Source organism: Elephas maximus, chromosome 16, assembly GCF_024166365.1.
Source record: "Elephas maximus indicus isolate mEleMax1 chromosome 16, mEleMax1 primary haplotype, whole genome shotgun sequence".
NCBI lineage: Eukaryota > Metazoa > Chordata > Mammalia > Proboscidea > Elephantidae > Elephas > Elephas maximus.
In genome coordinates, this window is record NC_064834.1 from 46,776,394 (window position 1) to 46,782,393 (window position 6,000).

The following is a 6,000-nucleotide window of genomic DNA, read 5'->3' on the forward strand; positions in this document are numbered from 1 at the left end:
AGCCTCCACCAGCCTGAGACCAGAAAAACTAGATGGTGTCCAGCTACTACCACTACCCGCTCTGACAGGGATCACAATAGAGGGTCCCAGACAGATCAGGAAAAAAATGTAGAATAAAATTCAAATTCACAAAAAAGGACCAGACTTACTGGTCTGACAGAGACTGGAGGAACCCCTGAGATTATGGCCCTAGGCACCCTGCTAACTCAGAACTGAAGCCACTCCCAAAGTCTACCTTTCAGCCCAAAATTAGACAGGCCTATAAAACAAACAATAACACATGTGAGGAATGTGCTTCTTAGTTCAATCAAGTGTACAAGATCAAATGGGCAACACCTTCCCCAAAGCAGAAAGGCGCAGGGAACCCAGGATGAAAAGAGGGAGAGTGGTGACAAACTACAGAATTGCAACCAATGTCACAAAACAATTTGTGTATAATTTTTGAATGAGAAATAAACTTGCACTATAAACTTTCACCTAAAGCACAATAAAAATTAAAAAAAAAAAGAGTTGCTTAAGAGACAAAAAAAAAAAAAAAAAAACAGCCTTGGAAACCCCTTGTGTCTCTATAAGTAGGAATCAACTTGATGGCCGTGGCTTTTTGGATTCACCTCCAATCAGCCCCATAAAATGAATTTTTTGCCAGGTTTGCCTCTTGTGAAGTTGTGGGATATCACTCTATATAACCAGTTACAGCAGAACTGTCATAAAGCCAAAAACCAAGTCCGTTGCCATCGAGTCAGTTCTGAAATATAGCGATCCTATAGGACAAAGTAGAGCTGCCACCATAGGGTTTCCAGTGACTGGCTGGTAGATTCAAATTGCTGACCTTCTGGTTAGCAGTTGATCTCTTAACCACTGCACCACCAAAGATCGAACTATATTATAACAAATTTGAAAAATTTGACAGTCAGTTAGGTCAAGTCCATCATTTTACAGAGGAAATGTTTTACTAGTTTTTGGATGAGGATTTGTAAAATGAAATCCAATCAAATGAACTATAAATTTTATATGTAAAAAGTCTGCAAATTTCATATCTATAGATGTTAACTAAGGGTAAATTGAAACAAAAGTGTTGTGAAGGAATAATGGAGCATCAAATAACAGGAAGCCTGTGCACCTAGCTTCTCCTGTACCATCTGAAACTCAAAGTTCTGCAGGGATCTAAGCTTTCAGAAAAGTTTTTTTTAGCTTGGTGTTGGGGATATTTGGGAATCTTTTGAGATATATTTGTGTGTGGACCAAAGCTAAAATCTAATTTTCAATCTTTCCTTTCCCTTCATTTGAAAGCAGGAATTAAAATCCAGGATAACTTGGAATCAAATCTGAAAACCACTCTTATTGTGACATATGTTTTATAGGTCAGAAGTGCTGGCAATGGGACATAAATAATTATCATAAATGTTCTAACCCAAAATCTAATTATAGGGTGAAAAACGGATAAACAATGACAAACAGAGCCAACTTATCATTAGAGAAGATAGAGCAAAGAGTTATTAATAATAGTTGAAATCTACCTAATTAATTTTATAAACTGGGATTTGTGTGTTTTGCAGAATTGTGCCATACCATACATTTTCTAAAAACACAAATATGACAAGAGTTAGTAGAAAGTAACATTAAGTAATTTATGTTGATAGTTTTAAAATAGTCCTGTGTTTACAGGGAATCACAATTGATGAGAGTTGCACTAAGAGATGCCAAGGCAATGAAAAGAGCCCTGGTGGCACAGTGGTTAAGAGTTCTAACCAAAAGCCCAGCAGTTTGAATCCAGCTTGGAAGCCCTATGCGGCAGTTCTACAGTGTCCTATGGGGTCGCTATATGTTGGAATCTACTCGATGGCGCTGGGTTTGGTTTCTTCCTTTTTTTTTTTTTTTAGGCAATGAAAACCATAGAGGAGCATTATGCCTGGTCAGAACTGCAGCCCTGGGCCTTGGCAGAAACCCTCAGACATGTCAGGGAGGCTGACCATAACAGGGATTCCAATAAAGTAAAAGCAAAAAAACCCTTGCTTCATGGTCCATAGGGGTGTGATGAGGTCATGCCCACAGTGTCCACTTGACAAGTATCCCCCAGTGAAATGTTCTGGACTAGGTAATCCACAACTATGGTGGGGCAAAATATTGCTTTTTAACTCTAAGAAAATGAGACTCAAAACCTTCTGTCTTCATAACTTTCTCATTTAAGATGAACAACAACAACCAAAAAAAAGCCTGGAAAGAATGAGACTAAAAGGGCTTTTTTACCCAAACTGTGCACAATCATGCACCCACACACACAGCATAGATACACAAACACCCCCCTTGCTCTCTGCTTCAAACCCTCCCTCCTCTGCCTGTGGGATGATAGGCCCTACCCCCAAAGAAAAACTGGGCCTCCCCTGAAATGTTTCCGAGGACCGCATTAGAGAAGAGACAGGTCTGCTAAGGTCAGTGATAGAGTAAAGAATCACCCACCTTTGGTTTTTCTCAACTCCTCCACTAGGTAGCCGGCTTCTTCCTGAACGCGATCCTCAATGCTCCTCTTCCCCATCCCAAAATTCCGCAGGGTCATGAGGGAGAAGCGCCCCAACTCCTTCCGTGAATCTCCGCTGCTTAAAAAGACTCCTACCGAAGGAAGAACAAAAATTAGGAGGGAGATCCTCAGCAAGGAAGAAGACACTGACCTAAGCAGCCACACAGAGATGGGCCTAAGTCTGCCTAAGCAGGTCTTCAGTCTCTGTTTTCCAGTCTCCTCCACTCGCTGTTACCACTGCCTAACCAGCCAATGTGAACACCTACCAAAATGTTTATTAGTTTTTTCAGCTATTGCAGAATAACCTCTTCCAGAAAACTCCTCTCCCAGATCAATCAGGGCTTCCTTCATTGCTTCATACGCATGCAACACCACTGTGGGCTTCATGCCAAAATACAGAGTGAACAATGGGCCATAGGCTTTAGAGAGCTGGGAAATGCAAAGTGGATGTAAATATTAGCAAAAGAAGTCACTATTTGATTTATATGCTGTATATTATTCAGACTAATATTGTCATAATATTATTGATGTTTTTGTTATACCACATGCAGCTTCAAATATTTGTAATTTTATACAAACATGGTGGTGATATTATAGCTCCCATTTAAGGAGGATTCTGATGTGCCAGGCAATGGGACACACACTTGTTCCACACATTGTTACAGCTAACCTCACATGAACACCGTGAGCAAGTTTACTTACCCCTATTTTACAGAAAAGGAAACTGAGATTTGGAGAAGTTCAATTTTGTTTCCAATCTCTCTGCTAATAATTAAAACCAATTGCAGTCGAGTAGACTCCAACTCATAGCTACCCTATAGGACAGAGCAGAACTGCCCCATAGGGTTTCCAAGGCTGTGGTCTTTACAAAGCAAACTGCCACATCGTTCTCCCATGGAGGGACTGGTTGGTTCCAACCACTGACCTTCTGATTAACGATCAAGTACTTAACTACTGTGCCACCAGGGCTCCTCCAATGAATAATTAAGAGACCCAAATTTGAACCTTTGCTTGGTCTATTTCTACTAACCTGGTCAATATTTTACCCCCAATGCCCACCTTTAGACCAGTATCCAGCTGACCATTCTGTAAACCTCTTCCCGTGGGGATTCTATTTAGTAGCACTGTGATGAATACCAGAAATCTAAATTTTTAAAAATCAGCCCATATGATTCCAGTCTTAGCCCTAATCTGAACAAAATACATGGTTTATACCTTAGATGACCCCTGAGTGGACTTTCTAATCACAAACCACTTCCAACACCATTTACCTTCAGCCAAAAAATCACAGCAGAGAACTGTGAAACAATGAAGGGCAGCATTGTTGCTTCCTTTTGCCACTTCACCTCTTCATTGTTTTGATCCTGTGCTACAATGACTGAACCAAATTTTTCTCTTCTCCCAGACTTATTATTTCATTCATTTATTTCTGAGGATGAAAGACCAAAAAAAAGGAACAGAAACAAAAAAAATCCACAGAGACTATTTTGTATTTTAATACTTTGCTTCTAGGAATACGTTGTATTTAAAAGTAAGGGTTAGTTTACTTACTGCAAGCCACTGGCTGAGCATAAAGCATACTTACATGGCATATGGAATTGCTGAGGTCCTTCATATATAACTGCAGGATATTTCCAATAATTGGGAGAGGAGTGGGGCCAGGCGGGAGCTTCCCTTTCCCATAGCTCTGTTTACAGAGTAAAAAGAGAAGCAAACTGGAGAGACAGAGCACCAGGTCCACAACTGGATCCACTGAAGACTTCTCTTCTTACTCAGGCAGCTACGGGCTTCCGATCCAAAGATTTTAAATACTCCCTGCTGCTTAACCTGTGACTCTGATCAATAGAGTGACCAATCAGGCAGATTTGTGTAATCTGAGTGGATTTTGGCCCACTGATAAAGATAAAAAAACAAAGTGTCATTTATTCTTGCTTGCTTTCTTTCCAAGGACAAGGCCCCACCCTGGAGGTTTTTATAACCTGTCTAGGGTTGAGCCCAGGTATAGTTTAAAAAAATCGTTTAACAAAACACCAGCTGTGGTTCCAATGTGCAGCCAGGACTGAGAACTATTGAAGTAAATGATTTGATTAAAAAAAAACATTGCATGGCATTCTGGATTCTCAGACTGATGACAAGTTGGGAATTTATGTCTTTGAGGGAGTCAGAGTGTTGTATGCCTTGTGTATAAAAATGTCCTGCAGTACTTTTTGAATTATTAGAAGATTTTGTTCTTGAAAATGGAAGACTTTTAAGCTATTTTAATGTACTGTACTAACACTCCCCTACCTACACATAAAATACCTACTATAACTCATGTACCTCGAATGACCAAACATATGCCTAGTAATATATGTTAGGTAAATTTACATACCTATTACCATTAAAGTCCACCCTCCCCACATGTTAGGTAAATTTACATACCTATTACCATTAAAGTCCACCCTCCCCACAAACCAGGAGAAGGTAGAGTTTTTTTTGTTTTTCAAATGGAAAGGAGGACACTGGGAAGAAGGCCTCCCAGGATCAGATGGTTCATATGTGGCAGAACTGGGATTTGAATGAGACCTTCTGATGCTCATGTGGAGCACTATTTCTTACACCACAGCTAACTCAAGAATAAATTTAGCACAATAGAAAACCCCAAAACATTTGTTACTCTGAATATACTCCCCACTGACTCTGTTCACAAAACTACAAACTTCATATAAATAAATTAAATGCAAGCAGTTGCCATACAGTTGATTCCAACTCATGGCAATCCCATATGTGTCTGAGTAGAACTGTGCTCCATAGTGTTTTCAACATCTGTTTTTTTGTAAGTAGATCACCAGGCCTTGCTTCCTAGGCACCTTTATGTGGACTCGAATTTCCAACCTTTCAGTTAGCAGTTGAGGGTGTCAACCATTTGCACCACCCAGGGACTCCTCACATTAAATTGTTGTTGTTGTTGTTAGGTGCCATCGAGTTGGTTCCGACTGATAGAGACCCTATGCACAACAGAATGAAACACTGCCCGGTCCTGCACCATCCTTACAATCGTTGTTATGCTTGACCTCATTGTTGCAGCCACTGTGTCAATCCACCTTGTTGAGGGTCTTCCTCTTTTCCGCTGACCCTGCACTCTGCCAAGCATGATGTCCTTCTCCAGGGACTGATCCCTCCTGACAACATGTCCAAAGTATGTAAGACGCAGTCTCGCCATCCTTGCCTCTAAGGAGCATTCGGGCCGTACTTCTTCCAAGACAGATTTGTTCATTCCTTTGGCAGTCCATGGTATATTCAATATTCTTCAACAACACCGCAATTCAAAGGCGTCAACTCTTCTTTGGTCTTCCTTATTCATTGTCCAGCTTTCACACGCATATGAAGCGATTGAAAATACCATGGCTTGGGTCAGGCGCACCTTAGTCTTCAGGATGACATCTCTGCTCTTCAACACTTTGAAGAGGTCCTTTGCAGCACATTTGCCCAGTGCAATGCATCTT

The 6,000-nt window shown here is 40.7% G+C and overlaps 1 pseudogene; it reads right to left on the reverse strand.

Moving 5' to 3' along the window:
- Positions 1–4,262, reverse strand: part of LOC126060005 (cytochrome P450 2C9-like) — a 126,789-nt pseudogene extending 122,527 nt beyond the window's left edge.
- Positions 4,263–6,000: the final 1,738 nt, after the last annotated feature.